General features: G+C 40.5%; 1 long non-coding RNA gene across 1 annotated transcript; it reads left to right on the top strand.

Moving 5' to 3' along the window:
- Positions 1–88: 88 nt before the first annotated feature.
- On the top strand, positions 89–2,148 carry LOC139315276 (uncharacterized). The gene is made up of 2 exons (XR_011600251.1): positions 89–244; positions 1,773–2,148. It is a non-coding gene; the product is annotated as an uncharacterized lncRNA (long non-coding RNA).
- The last annotated feature ends 17,596 nt before the right edge of the window (positions 2,149–19,744 follow it).

The following is a 19,744-nucleotide window of genomic DNA, read 5'->3' as shown; positions in this document are numbered from 1 at the left end:
GTTTTCGCTGTTCCGGGAAGGAGCAGCCGCAGCTGGGTGGGGGAATCGCGTGAGGTGGGGGCGGGGAGGGTTGTTGTCTATGCGGGAATCTCGAGGCGGGTTCCTCGGTTGCTTCTCGGCGCAATGGGAGGCCACACACCACGGGTAATTGAGTCCAAGAGCTTCTTCCTCAGCTGCAAATCCTAGCGACAAAGCATCTTCCCTATCCCGGGAAGGACGAGGGAAAAAAAGACCTCGTTATTTAGTAAGTAATCGTCACTCTGCGTTCCTAAATCAATCTGCGCAGAGATGCCCCACACAATGTTTCACACAACTGAAACTGAACAACAAAGGACTTCAGCGTGTTCTGGCACCTCACTTGCGTTCTCGTGTGTTGTGCGACCGCAGGAAATTCACCGCTAATTGAGTGAAGCTTGGGCAAGTCAGCTCTTAAATAGGGGTATTATACTGTAGGAAGAAATATCCTTCTGGGTTCAGTTCCAAGTGGGGGAAAAAGACACTGGAAACATGGAGACTGCTTGGAAAGATGGTTTAATGGTGGGTAGGATCACATGGCTTGAGTTCCTGAATAGAAAAGGGCCAAGATACAGCGAGACCCAGGGTTTTATACTCTCTCTGGCTTTGAACTTCCTGGGGCCCAGAAAGAGTATCCTGATTGGTTGTCAGACTCCCAGGGGGTGGGGGGTCTTAGCTAGTCTTGCTGGCTGATGTAATCTTCCCAGGTGCCATGTGGTGAGTTTCTGTTGCTAGATGGGCCCTATTGTGTTGCAGATGTCCTTTGACAAAGGATTGGGTTTCTACCTCTGGCCCATTAACAAAGGGTCTGGGGGCAGGAAGGTGGGAGCTGCTTTGTCTTTAAAACATGCTTCTCCATTTCTCATCCAGGGAAACATAATATTCTGCCTTTTTAATATTTCCCAAAATATTTCATTCTTCTAGGAAAGGGGTGGTTGCTAACTTTCTACAATACCAACCCCAGACAAAAGCTAGAATCCCACGGTTGGCTGAGGTCAGTTATAGGTTATTGAATCGACCTCCTTGCTCATTTCAGAAATTCAAATGGAAGCATCCCGAGTAGAGTCTGTGGCTATTTAGCCTCTACTTGAACACAGGGATCACTTCTCGGAATAATTAGCTGCTTTTCTCAGACTATTTATAATAGGAGGATTTTTTTTTTCTGGATTCAATTGATTTCTGCCACCTGATACCATCTTACAGCCATTTTTCCATGTGCTGCATTCTGGAAAAATAGATAAGAGCTTGACTTCCTTCCATGTGACCTTTTAGTTGCTTAAAAAGTGCTATTAGAATTCATTTGCCAGTGACCACAGCAATCTGCCTGGATGCTGTTTAGCCTTGTTGGTCATAGATAATGGGCACTCATTCTGTCAGAGCTCAGGGGTTACTTGAATAGAATAGAGCTGGAAGGGACCTTGGAGGTCTTCTAGTCCAGCCCCCTTCTCAAGCAGGAGAACCTATACAATCTCAGACAAGTGACTGTCCAGTCTCTTTTTAAAAACCTCCAATGATGGAGTACCCATGATATCTGAAGGCAAGCTGTTCCATTGGTTAATTGTCCTTACTGTTAGGAAGTTTCTCCTTAATTCCAGGTTGCTTCTCTCTTTGATCAGTTTCCAACCATTATTTCTTGTCCTCTTCTCTGGTGATGTATTTTTCTCCCATTGTGTTCTGGGGACCATTCTCCATGGTCTTTGCATCTGCCTGCTTGTTCTGGTTTTCATTTCACTTCATATGTTGCTTCTCCAATGGAGGAGCTGCTCCTGCTTTACAGGTTGAGCTCTCATCAGTTGCCTCAGCTTCCGTCAACCTAGCAGTTTGAAAGCATGCTACATGCAAGTAAATAAATAAGTACCACTTCAGTGAGAAAATAGGTGCTTCATGTGGAACTACAAATCCAACCGATGCTGGACCTGCCCGAATGCCACACTCGAAGGTGAGATGACATCAGTCGTGGGAAAAAAGGCCAGATGTGTCAACCGAATGGACTAGCATCCTTGGGCAGCCAAACCCTGGCTGTAATATAACTCTGTATTAGCACTGTAGTCTCCTGGCTAATGTACCGTTGCCATAGGCTAAATAAAATAAGTGTGCAGCTTATATGTTATATTAAAGGTGGAAAAAATACTATCTTGGACTAATTTTTTTTACATATCAAAAACCTGGCATTTTATCAGGAGTGTGTAGATTTTCTATATCAAGTGAATATAAGCATGTGAAAGATGCAAAAAAGACCAAAATAATCGAAACAAGATCAAAACAATGCAGAATAAACAAAACAAAAATGGGGCGCCACAATCACTGTGTTTCCAAAGCCTACAACAGCAGGTCTTCAATAATTTCCTGAATGATATAAGGCTGGAACCACACAATCTCTGGGGGAGGGGCGGATCATTCCAGAGGGCAGGAATTGCATGAGATGATGCATGTTTCCTTGATCCCGCAAGATGAATGCTTGATTGATAGAATCGGAGTGCACGTATCCTGGTGGACCAAACTCGACTGGCAGAGACAATGTGGTCCCTATGTTCATAACTCTGAAATCTCCCAACCTGCTACAGTCCAGATGTTTTCCCCTGCAACCCTTATTTCTACCAAATATGCACACGTGATTAATGAATAATTGAGTGGTAGTATTGTAGCCTAGCACGTCTGGAGTGTGTCGGGTATGAAAAGTTATACTAAAATCTTTCTAAAATCTATTCTGAGACCAGAGATGTTTAAGAGCAACTTTTGTACCTCAGAATACAATTTCAAGCAGGAAGGAAGTACGGATTAGGATAAAGAGCCCTGCATACATCATGTATGTAAAGCCAACCAAAAGGGAAAATAAATGCCAATTTTCTTTTACAAGATGTTGCAGCTCTTCGTGCCCCCATCTTGCTTGCCCTCTTCCCCATCTTTTCTTAAGCATTTACGGAAATCAAATACTTTTAAGAGACCAAATCGAAGGCTTTTTGCTCAGTTTCGTGCACATACACATACTACGCACTTTCCTGTCTCTGCAGGTTGCAGTTCTCCGCTGCTCTGCGGCACTGCTAGCGCTAGCCTCTGCTTAGCATTATGCACACGACTCCTCTGTGGCCTGATGCATGCTGTTTGTTTGCTTTGAAGTGATGTATAATCTGCGCTGATAATTAAAGAACGTCATTCCAGGGTTAGTATTTATTGATACCAATTTAACTCGCCTCATACATCAAGCTCCAACCATCCATTGAAATCCCTGGTGAATTGCTCCATTCCAAGAGACCTTGTTTTCATTACCTAAATGACAGGACAGGCTTTGGGGGCATTGGCTCTTGTTCTCTGCCTGCATAACAGCCACCTTTACTTCCTTCATTGAAGGTTTGGGTAGAAAGGCTGCAGTTCAAATTCAAATGGGACTGGGACAAGAGTGAGGCTTTGTTATTACAGTGTAGCATATATTGGCACGTCAGTAAGATTATGATTTGAAAATCAGAATATGCCATTTTTAGAGATGAGGCATCTAGACTAAAATTTTCTAAGGTAATGTCTGCTAAGTCTATGTATCTGCCAACTCTAGCGATCATAGAGGACCAGTTTTTGCCAGTTGAACTATGAATTCTCAGATCTGGTTTTTTGGACTAACTCAGAACTGGCCAAGAATTCATAGTTCTACTGGCAAAAAACAGTTGCAGCATTTAATTGCCCTTAAACTAGACTGCCACAGTTTTGCAGACTTCTCCCACCCCATGCTTCCAGCTGGATCTTATGCAGATCTTACGCACTAATTAATTGGACAACAATCTGAGCAGCAAGCTTAGATGACACCTAATTCTGCTGCCCACAGGGCATCTACAATGGATTGATGATAAGTGTGGACCATTTGAAGCTCAATATCCGGTGTGGTGTCTGATGTTCTTTTCTGTTACTCTGATTGTTATCATCGTTTGCTACTGTGATTATCATAGAAGAGAAAACATAATTCATGAAATTATTGTGTCGACTTTTATTTATTTATTCGGCCGCTGCAGTTTTAAAACCCAGGGGGCTCTTGAATAGCAAAAGGGGGCAAAACACCGGTCTTCAATATAAGGCCGGTTGTGTTTATCTAGTAGCTGATAACCTGCAGCCAACCTTATCACACAAGTTTAAGTGGAGTTGGATTTGGTTAGTATTTGGCTAGAAGAGCACCTCAATTCCCAAAGTTAGCTGCCCCCCCCATCCCAAATCCAAAATGAAGGCAGCACTGACCACTAGCATTCAGTTGCTAAGGAATCTTTCTGGATTTATACACAAAGTCACCAGGTCAACTTCAAACTACAGATTTACCGATAGCCACATCTTTCTGTTTTCTCCAGAATGACATACACAATTTAAAATAGGCAACAAATATACCACCTTTCTGGGTTAGATCAAAAGTCTAGCATCTTTGTTTTTCAAAGTACAAAATAGCATTTCCTATAGGCTTTAATTAAAAATATTAGAAATATTGAAAGAAAAAAGGAGAAGAAAAATACAAAATAATTATCATACCTATAATAACTCAAATTTTAAACAGAACATGAAACTTCAGTCACAAAAAATAATATTGATGGATCTGTCAATTTTGCCATAAAGAGACTAATTCAAAAGTAAAGAATAAACCCAATACATCAATCTAAAATGATAAATCAGGGCTGCAATACTCTTTCCATAGTAACTGAATGACCTTTACAGTATTGCCACATTCCACTCTCAACACATAGCTCCACATATTGAAAACTGTACTTTCTAATTTCTGATGAAATAATTCAAAATCGCATTCACAAATGTTTAAAATTACCATTCTTTCTTCTATTAAGGTTCGTTTTAAGTTTATGATTATTAAACAAAATCAGGACCATATACAGGCAAACCTTTGCTGGCTGGGGAATTCTGGGAGTTGAAGTCCGCCAGGCTTAAAGTTGCTAAGGTTGGAGACCCCTGTTCTAGTCCAACGTTCAGCTCCCTGCAGGAGCCACCAAAGCATTCCTGACAGACGACCCTCTAACCTCCATTTCCGGACTTCTGGAGAAGGAGAATTTACCCTGTTACATGGCAGCCTCTTTCACTGGCTGATATTTCATGCAGGAAGGAAGCCAGTGGTGGGATTCAAATAATTTAACAACCGGTTCTCTGCCCTAATGATTTCTTTCAACAACCAGTTCACCAAACTGCTCAGAAAGTTAACAACCGGTTCTCCCGAAGTGGTGCGAACTGGCCGAATCCCACCGCTGAAGGAAGCTCTTTCTGATCCTGTGCCTCCTTCTTTATAATTTTAACCCACTGTTTCTGCTCCTGCTCTAGGAGCAATAGAATCCATCACTCCTCTTCTGTGCGACAACCCTTCAGATTTTGGAAATATGATAAAATATCTGCACTTAGTTGTATTTTTTGTAGATTAAATATAATAAGATATCTCAGGAGTTGCCCCAAAGAAGAGGGAGTCAAGCTATTCTCCAAAGCACCTGAAGGCAGGACAAGAAGTAAGGGTGTAAACTAATCAAGGAGAGAAGCAACCTAGAACTAAGGTTCTAGGCCAGTAGAATGGCTTGCCTCCAGAAGTTGTGAATGCTCCAACACTGCAAGTTTTTAAGAAAAAAATTGGACAACCATTTGCCTGAAATGGTATAGGGTTTGCTGCCTGAGCAGGGGGTTGGATTAGAACAGGGGTCACCAACCTTTTGGACCTTAGGGACCACTAAATTCATAATTTTAAATCCCGCAGACTACTAATATGATCTGCCTAATGACTGGCTGGGTGTGCGTGGCAAGGTGGTCATGTGACTAGGTGGGCGTGGCCAACTCAATGTCACTCACATCGAGGGAAGCCTTTCCAGCTTCTATTCACTACTCCTCACCTGCCCACCCAGGCTCTTTAGAGTCCCAACAGAAAGCAATTGCTGGAGTTAAGCAGTCACCATGAGAAAGAGTTGGCAAAACAGCCGGCTCAGTTCAAATTGGATCTGACAGAGAAGGAGGCTTAGCAGAAGCACCTCACTGAGGACTATGAGCATAGGTTTTCCAAACAGAGGGAAGACCTGCGGGAGTGCAAGGCCAGGTACCAGCGCCTGGAGGCTCAGCAGGCTGAGATAGTCAGCCAGTTCCAGGCTATGATGCAGTCCCACTGGAACAAGGTCCTCCAGCTCTTCGCCATCAATGGTGCTTCCCTCCAGCCTTCACCCAAAGCCCCGCACCAGGAGGCTGAAGCAGACCCCAAGTCAGAATTTCTGCCCCCCTCTGACCCACACAAAAAGACCCCGAAGGGGGAAGACTCTGCAGCAACACAAATGTTTATTGCACACATCCGGCCCAGGGGCCATAGTTTGAGGACCCCTGATTTAGTGCAATATAAAAAAAGCAAATAATTTTTCTGGGAACCACCAAAATTTTCTCACGGACCACCAGTGGTCCATGGTGACCGCTGGACTAGAAGACCTCCAAGGTCCCTTCCAACTCTGTTATTTTGTTAAGAGCCTTTAACCACTTCTCACAGGGCATATTTCCAGACTTTATCCATCTTCAAAGTGCTCTTCAGAACTTCTTTAAATTTTTTGCTATCCTTTTTAACTGCAGTGGTCAGGATTGAACATATGGGTCTGCCCTGAGCAGAGTAGAGTGGAACAATAGATAGATTAGCACTCTATATTCCTTTTAATGTACCCCAAGCTAGCATTTACCTTTTTAGTAGTTGCATCACTCTTGCTTAATCTGTGATTGACAAGGGCAATTAGACACTTTCATGTGTATTATGCGGCCAAGACACATCTCCCCATCTTATAGATGGACCTTGCATTTTCCTACCCAAATGAGAATTTTGCATTTCTCCCTATTAATCAAATCCTATTCACTTTTTCCCACTTCTCAAGCTGTGTAGAGCTTTTAAAATCTGTCTAGATCTTTTTGACTAAAAGCAGAAATGAGCCCTCTACCATGTTGTCTAAGAGGGTTATGTAAAAACTTCCTTATTGTGCCCTACATTTACATTTTCCTTTCCTCCAAAACAATAGGAATTTTAAACCATTCATTTATCAATATTAAAACAGTGAGACAATTTGAAATATTTACCTCACAAAGATATTTTCTTGGAATAATTATTGCAAGAAGGAATTCAACATCAAATAAAACCCCAATTTTTATCAATTTCTATATATACATTTTATTTTTAATGTCTTGAGTAGTTGATAGTATAATCATGTTGATCATGTCATGCTATGGAATGTGCTAGAGTGACCTTTGGAACCCGATTAGGGCATCTGAATTTAAACAATCTCTCTCTCTATATTAATGACAACATTCCCAGAAACTTGATCTATGCATGGATACATTAATTTTCCTCGTAACCTTTAAACTAATTAACATTCCCTCTGCTTTACAATTTTACGGATTCATACTGAATCCTCAATATACAGTAATACTGGGAGGCAAGTACTTAAAATGATTTTTGCTATTCCAGAGACAAGCATTTCCTACTTTGATATATTCAATTTCTACTTATTTCTGATATCTCCTATACACAATGTTAACTTTCTGTAACCTGAAGCAAGGAATATTCTAAATGAATGTTACTTGTGTAAGCTGATATTTTGCTTCTAAGTGAAAATATTTGCATTATTATATCACAAAAACAGGATTTAAAATATAGTTGAGATTTATTTAAGCCAGTTTCTTCAACCTGTCACCTTCCGGTTGCATTGGGACTGCACTGACAACAAATTCTGCTAGCACAATCAAAGATGCCAAAGTTGCTGGGGGAGGCAGATTTAGGCTTTAACTGCACATCTTGCTCAGAAAGATTGTTGAAATACTGTTTATAACAGGGAAGATTCATCAACGTAATTAGATTATAATTTGACAGTTCATAAACACATATCTGTACAGTTGAGTTTATGTTGACTTTCTATTGTTGTGTTAATTAACTACATAGGGATTTTACGTGCATGTGTTGGCATCTGGTAATTTCTAAACTCCGTTGTGGTGACTTGCTGATCAGTTGCCCTCTGTTGGCTCTTCCTCTCTCTTGGCAGCAAACATGTGGATAATTGCCAAGAACCACTTGTGCTGTCCTATCAGCTCCCCCCTTTAACAGTTTAACATATATCAGCTAGTTATAAAGGAGAAGGAAAAGCAGAATAATGTTGTGTAAGTTACAAGGATGAATTTTGTTTCCACGAGACAGACTTCGTCTGCTGTTCTCTGTAGATGGATATAGCCCATTTGCCCAATGCTTGGCCCTTGATGGAATTCATCAGCTAATTAAGGAACTGACTTCTGTCTCATGGGAAGCCTTTGTTTTCTGTTCTGGTACCCTTAAGAACCTTAGTTGCTCCATGAGCCTGCCCTCCTTTTCTCTGGATTTGCTGATACACAGGTAATCAGCCATTCCTTTGATTGTGTTGCCCTCAGAGAGGTGAAAGCAATTTCCTTTCTGACTTAGGGAGGTTCATTGCACATTGTATGAGAACCCTGCCGCGAAAGGGTAACTGCTCTATAATTATGTAACTAGGGTAAAAGCTCGCTGAAATTAGAAGATATTGTTTGAACTGATTTCATAAGGCTGCTGGTTGCTTTCAACACTACAAAAAAAGCTGCAATATTGTTCTTTAATATTGGGGACTTAGAGAAAAGATTGTAAGCTTGTCAGTTTACTGGCGTTGAAATAACTTAAAAGCTGTAAAAGGGAAGCATTCCTTAAGTATACTTCCTTGTGCAAAAAAAAAAAAGAAAGAAAGAAAGAAACCACTAAAAGAGAAGGCTAAAATAAATGTTGGGGTACTAAAAGCAAGCATGCTCTTAAAAGAAATTAAAGGCCATCGGGTGCAATATGGTGGGAAAGACAGTAACTGGTTAGAATGTAGAGTGGAAAGATATAGAGACTTGGAAAGAAGACAGAAAGGGAAAAATGTATTAATCACATGATTTTACAGAATGTAACAATATAGAAAAGCTTCATAACTGAAAACAAGGATACTTATTTGCTCCAAAATTCCATTTGTGATATTATTATTTTTTTGCATTGCTTGTTGCACCACCTACCTGGCCATCTCAGACTGTTTGTTTATATTTGTGTGTGTGTGTGTATAAGTGCATACGAGTCTGCGGTATTAATTTTGAACATGCAAGATACACAATCATATTGAGGATGTTAGAATAGGCTGCATTAAAAATTTTCCAAACCTAATCACAACCCTTTCAACAAGTCAGTGTTTCCTTTAAAATATGTTAGTGGTGCTACTCCCTTCCTGCCTCCTGTCCAAGCAGGTCATATTTGTATTCGTAGATTCCAGGTTCTAGAAATAAATGAAAGAACCTGTGACTCCAATCATTATTAAGGTTAGACAAACTCTGCCACTCATAGCACTAATTATACTACTGCCTGCTATGAGATACTGTAGCTTAGCCCTGTCCATCAAAGATGAGGAAGACTGAAATAACCCACTTTGGCCTTTGTCAGCTCATTACAGCAACACCTGACAGCCAAGCAAAGAAAGGTGGAGACAACAAAAGACTCGGCAGAGTCTCCAGGACAGCTGGCTGATCCATGCCATCTAGTTTATCTTCAGTAATAGGCAGTAGCCCATAAATGCCAGCATTCCAATTAGTCTGACTTTTGGCTCCATCACTAAGGAAGACCTCTTTCAAAATTGTATGAAATGAGATCACTTGGCACACACAAGCACACGAAAAAAATCTTACCAAGCAGTTGGCAAGAAACTCCAGTCAGGGGACAGTTCCTTAGAGACCAACATAAAGGTGGATCTGGGATCGCCTTTTCCTTATATGCCTCAGTCTATAGGAGATAAGTAACAGCCTCCCACATTTAAGAGTTCTTCACTTGGGCTAGACCAGTTTCCACAAAACGCAGGCTGAGAATTATTTCATCTGAAGGGCACCAAGATGGGAGAAATCCACATGACTAGAGAGGCTGCTTTTCACAGCACTTTCAGAGAAGACTTCATTTTCCCATTAGCACTAGCATCATAAACCCTTCCTGTCTTTCTTGTATATACTTTCTCCCAATATTTCCATTTTTATTAATAGCACTTTGGTAATGTCTCCTGAGATGTCATTACAGGTTCTGCTTTCAGTTTATCTCCTTCTTCTTCTCCTTCTCCTCCATTATCTCAGTCCTATTATCTCTGTCTCCATCACCTCCATCTCCTAATCTGATATTTCTGTCCTTAATTCCACTCGTATTCTACTAGGTTCTCACATTACCTTTCCACATGATTCTGAAGAGCATGATATCAGTATCAAAGCTATCTAGGAAGGTGAAAAATAGAAAAGGGGATATTAAATCTGCTTGTGAAATGTTAGTACATTGAGAGGACATTGTGACTTCTTTTCCAAATATTCAATGCATTGCAGAAGAGATTGTAGGTGGCAGCATCTTTCATTATGACAGTCCCCAGGAAGACTGAGAATGCATTGCTGCCTCTGACTTATCTGGAGTCCATGTAAGATAGTAAACTCTGACCATTTTGCAGTTATCTTCAGTCTACATTATCAGTGGTAGAATCATCTCTGTGAAAAGGTCAGAGGTGGGTTCCAGCAGGTTCTGACCAGTTCTGGAGAACCGGTAGCAGAAATTTTAATAGTTCGGAGAATCGGTAGAAAAAATTCTGACTGGCCCTGCCCCCATCTATTCTCTGTCTCCCAAGTCCCAACTGACTGGGAGGAAATGGGGATTTTGCAGTAACCTTCCCCTGGATTGGGGAGGAAATGGAGATTTTACAGTATCCTTCCCCTGCCATGCCCACCAAGCCACACCCACCAAGCCATGCCACGCCCACCAAGCCACACCCACAAAACCAGTAGTAAAAATTTTTGAAACCCACCATTGAAAAAGGTCATACAGTAACATGACCCAGGCAGGGCCAGGTTTTATTTATCTATTAAACTTTTATAGTTCTCTCTGATGCCTACATTTTCTCACAAGAGTTTGTCCCATTAAGGACTATAAGAGGAGCACAGCATATTGGAAAGAACTGTATTTCTGCAACAGGCATTGTCAGCCAGGTGTTAGGCAGTTGTCTCCAAAGAGAGATATATTAATTAGTTTCCTAGGGAGCAAGTTCAAAGCAACATTCTCATTAATGGAAAAAATGCTCTTTTTATTTTAGCACTGCATATTTTAGCATGGAATGAAGTGCCTCGAACAACATAAAATGAATGTGTGCATGAAAGTTGTTTTTTTGCAAGTATGCAAACCTTTCAGTAATGCAGAACTCCTTCTTTATTAGGCCAACATAGAAGAATAGTTGCATATCATATTCCATTCTACTTTTTTCTATATTGGAATTAGACCTTTTAATTGGAATGAAACCAATTTATTTGTTTTTATCAAATTTATGTGGCCACAAAAAGTGACTTTAGACCACATAGAATTAATTTAAACAAGAAAACTGCTGCGTTCTGCAGCAGTTAAAACTTTTGGATAATCTTCAAGAGCAGGTCCAAGTAGACCACATTAAAGTAATTCTTGCCCACCCACTCCGATAGGGTGCACAACCAAAAGTCGTGCAAAGGATCCCAACCAGAACTGCCACATGATCTTCAAGCAAGAGTTGTGAGTCTAGGAGGGTCCCTAGATTGCACATCATTTATTTCTGGTCCAGTGCAACCTCATCAAGCACCAAAGATGGCATAGTCCTAGAGTCAGCAGGCCCCAAAGCCACTCAACCATTCAGTCTCGCTAGGGTTCAGTTGAAATTTGTTGTTCTCCCTCCAGACCCCACAGCTTATAGCACCGGAATAAGTCATTCATGGCATCATTTAATTCACACAGAGTAGAGATACATAATTGGGTATCATTAGTGTCAGAGGTGGGTTCTTACCTTTATTACTGGCTCGCAAGAGGCCATGCACACATGCACAGAAGCTTCCTGATGACGTTCAGGTCAGTGGGCGGAGCCTCCCACCGGTTCTTATTACCGGTTCTTGTGAACCGGTCCGAACCGGGGGCAACCCACTACTGATTAGTGTACTGAGGAACCTCAGCCATGGTGACAGATGAGTTCACTCAGCAGCCCCATGTAGATGTTGAATAGAAGGTGGGAGAACACTGAACCCCTCACATAGTAGGGACTGGGGGCAGAATTTCTTTTCCACAGTCATCATTGACTGTATTCGATCCTCAGAAGAGGAGGTGAACTCTCGTGGAAGGGAAAGCCGGGCGCTCCACTAGCTTGTAAAATTATCAGAGTCCCCAGCCACAACACCTCTATTAAATACTGTTTTTTAAAAAAAAATTGTAAGAAAATACAACAAAAGAAGCATACACATTTTGCCTAATGTCTTTCTACACTTATTATCCATTATTGAAAAATGTAAAACGAGGCCAGCCCAAATTTCCTTTGTGCTGAATGAAGCTATATATAATAATGTATGTTTCATTACACTGAATAGTGTCTGATCATAAATAATTTGAAAGACATGACATAGCACATTCAGCAGTAGCCCTATAAATTGTAGTGATGAGCAGGAAAAAAAGAGAAAACCTTTTTTATGTCATGTAGCATAAGCCAGAAACCAAGGTTCACGATATATGTGACTTTTGTCACCATGTGTCAAGTAATTTAGAGTTCAATTAAAAAGTCGCTATTGGTGTATTTAATCTAGTGGGTATTCTGGTGTGAAGGGTAGGCATATCTTTAACGCTTTAGCTCCCTTCTGATCCCACTCAAAAGCCGCACATGTTGATCCTCACAATGGAAAGGTTGGGTTTGTTTGTTTTGCAATGACCGAAGTACAGACCCTTTCCTAAATGTGCACTTATTTGGAATTGGTACCATGCTCAGGGGTTTCCATGACATTTTCTGTAGCTCAACTGATCAACTTCTTGCAGATCTTTAGTGCGGGAGTAAATACTGCAAAAAAGACCACTTGATTCCTGAGTCACAGGGCAGTGGGTCCCATTGGCAGGAATTATGACTTTATCCTGCCTACAGGCTCCTCAGATCCTTCCTCTCCCTGCTGAAACCAAGATACCATAACACCTTGACACATTTACACTGGGCTTAAACCGAACAGAAGACAGCTTTTTCTTCCACACTGATGGCTAGATTTCGGTTTTGCATTCCCTGGTTGGTCCACTGGGAGAATACCCATTAGCTGACAGAAAGCTCTGGGATCATCAAGTACAGCAGTGTTGAAGGCACTTGGGGAACAATGCAATGATATTTCTGATGGCTGGGGATAAAAGAGATGACTGGATATAAGTGTCCTATGGGGGAGGAAGTGCCTATCTTAGCAAAGGAAGAAAGAAGAACTTTAGGAGCAAAGGACCCTAATTTTGTTGTGAGATCACTGACTGAGTTCTCGGGATACACACATATGGGTTCCTTGGGGTTTTCACTTATCAGAAACAAATCTCTCTACCCAGGTACCCTCCATATTTCTCATAATTTACTACCTTCTGGGGCAGGGGTCTGCAACCTTAAACACTCAGAAAGCCATTTGGACCCGTTTCCCATAGAAGAGAAAACACCGGGAGCCACAAAACCCATCCCGTGCCTGACTATTTCTTGAGCAGTCACAAAACTAGCATATATAGTTGAATTAAATGTTCTGTTTTCTTCTGAAACTTTGACAAGCTTCAATAAATTGCATGCCGGCGGGTGTCGCACATTGGCGGTTGTAACACATATTTTGAGTGACAGGGAGCCGCAGCAGAGGGGTGAAAGAGCCACATGCGGCTCCAGAGCCACAGGTTGCTGACCCCTGTTCTGGGGACACAAGTATCTGCAATCCTAAACATCTTGAAGTCAATAGGTGGTGGAAGAGTATTCTAGAGCTACCTTTGATGTAATCTTATCTTTGTTAATATCAGAATGAGCAGCTGAGGATTGGAAACCCAATTGAGTAGACTGATATCCACAGATGACTAGGGCTATAAAAGCTCACATTGGATGGTACCAGAACACCACAATAAAAGCTTGTCATTGTTAATCCTTATCCAATTGCATCCTTAGCTACTCAGTAAACTTGGTCTGAAATATAATTTTCTTCTAGCCTGGCTGCTCATCAGGGCCAAGTCATTTTCTCTTTCTGTTCTTCTCTAATGATGTTGTCTTATTCTACTCCAAGTAAATCCACTGAGTTCAGTAGGATCTTATCCAAAGTAAATAGAACTGTAGCCTTTTTTTTTTAAAGTTGACCAGAAACTGAACTGAGACAGTTTGACTAGTGATTTATAAATGACTAGAATGAACCTTGACCCTTACTATTGCTCTTTTAAAATGTGGTTATAGCCCTCTATTTGTGAGGGTTTGGAAAAAATGCCTGACTTTTGAGAAATATTTTCTTGTTTTTTATCTTGAACTTGGGCTGAGGCCAATGCCTGACCTTCATGATCTCGGCAGCTCTTTCTACTGCATAAGCAGTTTTCGGCAGGTGAGTGGCTTGGGTCAATGTGTGGAAGGAGATTAAAAAACAAGAGCCAGTGGGCTATCCATTAAAGAGCTGCAACTCAATTAAGGCTATTGATTAATCAATGAGACTAAGCATGACTCTATTCCTCAGCAATAATAAAAATCTTGGCTAGTGACGGACATTTGCAAATTACAGAAAGAGAAGCTGTATTTCAGGCAAAACATGAATGGTGGTAAAAAGGATCCATTGAAGATCACCAAGGGTATAGTTAGCATGACAGACTCTTGCCAGTCATACTATCAGATTGGGAAGGAATTGTTGCCCAGAAATGTCACTTTCTGGCTTGCAAGAGTTTACAAATTGTGGCATGCAATGAATATTCTTGTAATTGTTTAGGGATACTCAGGCTGGCTCTTCAGCATTAAAATGCATTAATGTGAAAAATGTGATTTTCCTGCTATCTCTTAGATATTGAGGATTGCACTAGAAAAATTTAATGATTAAGCAGATCCCAGGACAAGAAACATACATATTAATTGATTCTGGTTATTGTTGCCATTTACCATCTACAATGGTCTAGAATTTCTCTGTGGAAACAGAGGAAGCTTTTTATCCTTAGTGCTCATTATTTAGTTAAACCGGCTGACAGTGACAAGTGCCAGCGAAAGACAAATAGAAACATCAAAGAAAGGCTTCAACTGATCTCACCAGCAGTCCAATCCATAAAGGTGCCCTTCTTTTGCTTGCCTTCATGGAAAAATTCTCAATTTGGAAATTACAAACAAGCAATTATCCTAAGCCAGGTTTGTTCAAACATCAGGCTCATTCGTTTCAGCATACAGTACTTCTCGTTAGCTTTATTTGTATTTAGGATTGCAGTCCAGGGGTGGTATTCATTTACCTTTGCTACCAGTTTGCAAATGTGAGCGCACACGCCACTGCCGTACCTGTGCAGGGCCTTCCGCGCATGCACAAAGCATCAAAAATGTGGATAAATGGGACGTGATTACATCCGGGTGGATGGGCGGAGCCTCCTGCAGCCACTGCTACCAGTTCTACCGAACCGGATATAACCAGCTGAATTCCACCACTGTTCCACAGCCCAAATCTGAATGATGATTTAGAAATGTAACAATGCTCAAAGATGCAAGACAAGAATGTGTGCTTTCTGTCCTGTTCTTTACCTGGTACTCCTGTTAGCCCTCCTGTTGATGGTTCTCTTTTTCCTCATATTTATTCTTACAATTTCAGTCCTGCATTTTTAGAGGTAGATCCCTACAAGGTAACTTTTGTATTCAAGTAACTTTTATAATGCACATTGACTAATGTCAGACTCCCAAATTCATACAGAATAGCAATGAAATGGCATACACAAAAGGGATTCTCACCCTAGCATAAATTGTATGAGTATTTCTAGCATAGCATGAGTTGGCTCAAAGTAGGCAATTTGGGGCTCTGTTTCTTTGCCATCTGCTACCTAGACCTGAGAGTTTATCTGCTCTACTTCCCCTGCTGATGCTGAAGCCACCTGTTACGTTAAAACTTTCCAGGAATTCTTACTCTTCCAGAATGTGTCTTGAGATCTTGGATTTTAAATAGCTTCTGAAATGGTGGGACTCGGTAAAGCTATGGCCGTGAACCCAAGGTGATGCTCAGCAGACGCCTGATCCAAGAGCCTAATCTAATATACAGCTAGACGTTTCTAAGCCAGCTGACATCAATGGGCTTTCTAACTTTGCATAGAACTAGGCTGCAAAATTCTGGAAGCAGAAATAAATGACAGCTTTAGCTGAAGATGAAAAGTCCACTAACACTTTGGTCATGCTGGCAGGGAATTATGGGAGCTGAAGCCCAAGACATCTGGAGTTTACCAGGTTGTAAAAGGCCCAAAAGCAAAAGATCTTGCTCCAGACCTTGGTTTCCTTTGACTATATTTTTTGGGGCTCTCAGCAAAGTATTTTTCCCCTTTTTATTAGCTGAATGATATTGTTTGTGTTCCAACTTAGCTCTTCTCTCTTTAAGAAGAATATTAAAAAGAAATGGTCAGGTTGCCCTGATCTCCCAATTAGACAGTGGTAGTGAATCCTAGTTTGGGAGATCTCTGTTTATGCAACATAATTTGGGTCCTACTCCCACTCCCCCCACATTTTCCTATTATGCAAATAATAGATTTGGTAAAGAACTGATTCCAGTATACTGGTTTGTTATTGTTAGTTGTGAAGTCGTGTCTGACCCATCGTGACCCCATGGACAACGTTCCTCCAGGCCTTCCTGTCCCCTGCCATTTAAGCTCCATCCAGCCACCTCATTTTCTGTCGCCCCCTTCTTCTTTTGCCCTCAATCTTTTCCAGCATTAGGCTCTTCTTCAGAAAAACCTTGCATGGTTGAGGAACAAGAGGATAGGACACAATGCTGTTGCTTTTTTTCAAACAGCTGAGGGACAAAGTATGTGTTACCCCAAACTAGACATAAGAAAGTATCCTCAACAGTTTGCTGTTTGGCTGAAAATGGAGCCATTTTCAGTAGGTAGAATGGAGATCTGAACCCCTCACTCACTTTCCCCATGTAACATTTCTACTGCTCCTTTGCTGAAAAACACTCACATTGAAACAGTAACTTTGAGAAGCAAATTGCTAGAGGTTCTTCTTTACTATTTTGTTAGAAATTAGTATGCTATGGTGCTCTTCACATGATAAGACAATAGTGCCAACATATTTTTAAATGCTTTAATCGAAGGTGTCATACCCTTCATTTTCAATCCCCATTTAATTTTTTCTCTGTGTGGATTTTTTTCTGTTTCAAGTAGGAAGCTATTGTGCATCTTTTCTTATTGTAAAAATACAGTGAGAGATTACTGTTATTTTGTAGTTTGCCAAAAAACTTTGAGGCAGTAGTCTATCTCAAATGACTTTGTACAACAGTTTTTTCTCTCATCTTTTCTACTTGGGAATTTTCTTAGTGCACTTTGAACAGCTGTGTTGAAAAAAGAGACAGATAAGTGGGAAACACAATTCAGGTGGTCACCATGTCTCTTCAACATTTGCAAAAAAAAAAAAAAAAAAGAGGGATGGTTGCCACATGTTATGCAACCCTGGTGTGAGACCATCATTCTAAACCAGCTATGTTTTGGCTATGAGCCAAGGTTGAAGGCATCAGGTTGAAGAAGACTTCTGCAGCATTCTTTGAGATTGGAAAATACATTTTTCTTATATAAAAATTCTTTCCCTTTTCCCCCCTCTTTTTCTCTTTGCAGAATAGTCAGGATGGCCACAAGCCCTTTAGCTGACAGAAACAAGGCAGATGGGCAGGGGCAAAAGGCAAAGAGCAAAATTCCTCTAATCTGATTTGTAGTGATCATGGATGCAATCTTGGCAAACCCATTGCATTTCTGCCTCCAGAAAGCAGAGATGTGGCTACAGGATTTCCTAGGTGTGGTAATAGCTTCCAGCTCTCCACTCAACAAAGGATTATAACTTTCAGATGGAGGAGGACTGTAGGTTGAAAGTGTAAAAACTGGGGGGTGCAGGTGATAAGCAAAGGATCTCATGAAGTTTCCTACAGTTGGGTAATAGGACATGTATTCAACATATTTGGAAGTCAGCAGAATGGGAAAGGCTGCCTTAGTGTATTTCAAATGACTATGGGATAACAACAATTTTTTATCTCCTCTTTTCTGCTTGGTGTATTTTGAATGGCTGTGTTCAAAAAAGAGAAGGATAAGTGGGAAACACAATTCAAGTGGTCACCAAAGCAAGACTCACTTGTTCTGAGAGAAGCCCTGAGACCACATGGCCTTGTACTATGAGAGAAGATGCAAAGTATATTGTCATTGTCATTATATTTTAAGCAGGTCAGTCTTTCCTAACTTTAGATCAGATGGGCTGCAAATTCAGGAAGTTAATCCAAAATATCCAGAGGGAACTCATAAGAAGACTATGGTAGAATACCCATCTGCTGCAAAAGCTAACGTAACAAATAGGAGAATAATTTTCTGCATGGGCTCAGTTGTTTCAAATTGGGGTGCAAGAGAGATTTCCCATTAAGATTCACATTACTTAATGGGAAACTGAATAAATAAGAGAACAAATATTTTCCTTTCCTTTGCAGAGAATGTCTTTTACAAACAGGATAATCCATGAAACACTATTTCTCTAGAATTTGTTCCAAAAACATTCCTAACTTGAAGTACATAACAGTGCATCAAAGAAAAAACTATTACAATCATATATGTCTCAAGTAGACATGTAAAACACATATATAGACATGACATGTTTGATCAATTAATTATAATCAAAGTACTTATGTGTTTATGTTTGGGTTTAATGGTAGATTTCAATAATTCATTGCAGAACTTTACTTACGGGTTTTGGGCAAATCCACTTGCATAAGCCACCACAATCAAGGAATATGTGAAGGTTGTTTGAAATAATGCTGCCAGCCATGAAACATTTTCAAAGGGGATTGTTCCAATTAATGTGTGATTTTAAAAATTCACACATTTAAACTGTGGTTAATACATTTGATTAATCATTGTGCCAATTAATGGAATAATGCTTTCAGCTCCACTTTCAAGTTGCCTGCTTTTTTTAATTAGACAGGAAAGGAATATCTTAACCACATTTGCAAATTTAAAATGAATGTTACCTATATTTTATGCTTTAGCTATGCCAACCTCACTTCTGGAAGATCCAATTAACTCTTATTTGATTACTGTCTCAAGTGGCTTCAGAAAAACCATGCCTTAATATCTTCAGACACACAATAGAATATTGTCCTTTATCCAAAAATGTTCTTGGTTCTCATGTGTCAGTGACATGCAAATTATTGTTCTTGTCTTATATTGGTATCACCCAAAGCTTTTCCACTATTGAAGGTGGAATTGATTGGCATTGTTTGTACTGGGACAATCCAGAGTAGAATAGCAATAGAAATAGCACTTATATGCTGCTTCATAGTACTTTGCAGCCCTCTCTAAGTGATTTATGGAGTCAGTATATTTACGGAGTTAGTTGTTGCTCCCAACAATCTGGGTTCTCATTTTACTGACCTCAGAAGGATGGAAGGCTGAGTCAACCTTGAGCAAGTCCAGATCAAACTGCTGGCGGTGAGCAGAGTCAGCCTGAAATACTGCATTCTAACCACTGTGCCATCACAGCTCAGTAATAGAAAGCAGTAATATTGGAGTAAATTATTTGGCCAAATAGATTGTCTCCTCAAATACTCTCCATTGCAATAAGTTCCCTTTTAAAAAATGCTCAGTTTAGTTATTGGCTTGTTTGGGAATCTGCAGACAGTATTGTCTGGCAGAGGAAGAGAGATGATTTGGCTAACAGAGCTAATGTTTGCGATTCACTCCAATTCAACAGGTGCC

The sequence above is a fragment of the Pituophis catenifer genome, unplaced genomic scaffold, assembly GCF_029215685.1.
Source record: "Pituophis catenifer annectens isolate HBS135680 unplaced genomic scaffold, rPitCat1.0.hap2 SCAF_3, whole genome shotgun sequence".
Classification (NCBI taxonomy): Eukaryota; Metazoa; Chordata; class Lepidosauria; order Squamata; family Colubridae; genus Pituophis; species Pituophis catenifer.
This window is presented reverse-complemented; position numbering and strand designations above follow the sequence as displayed.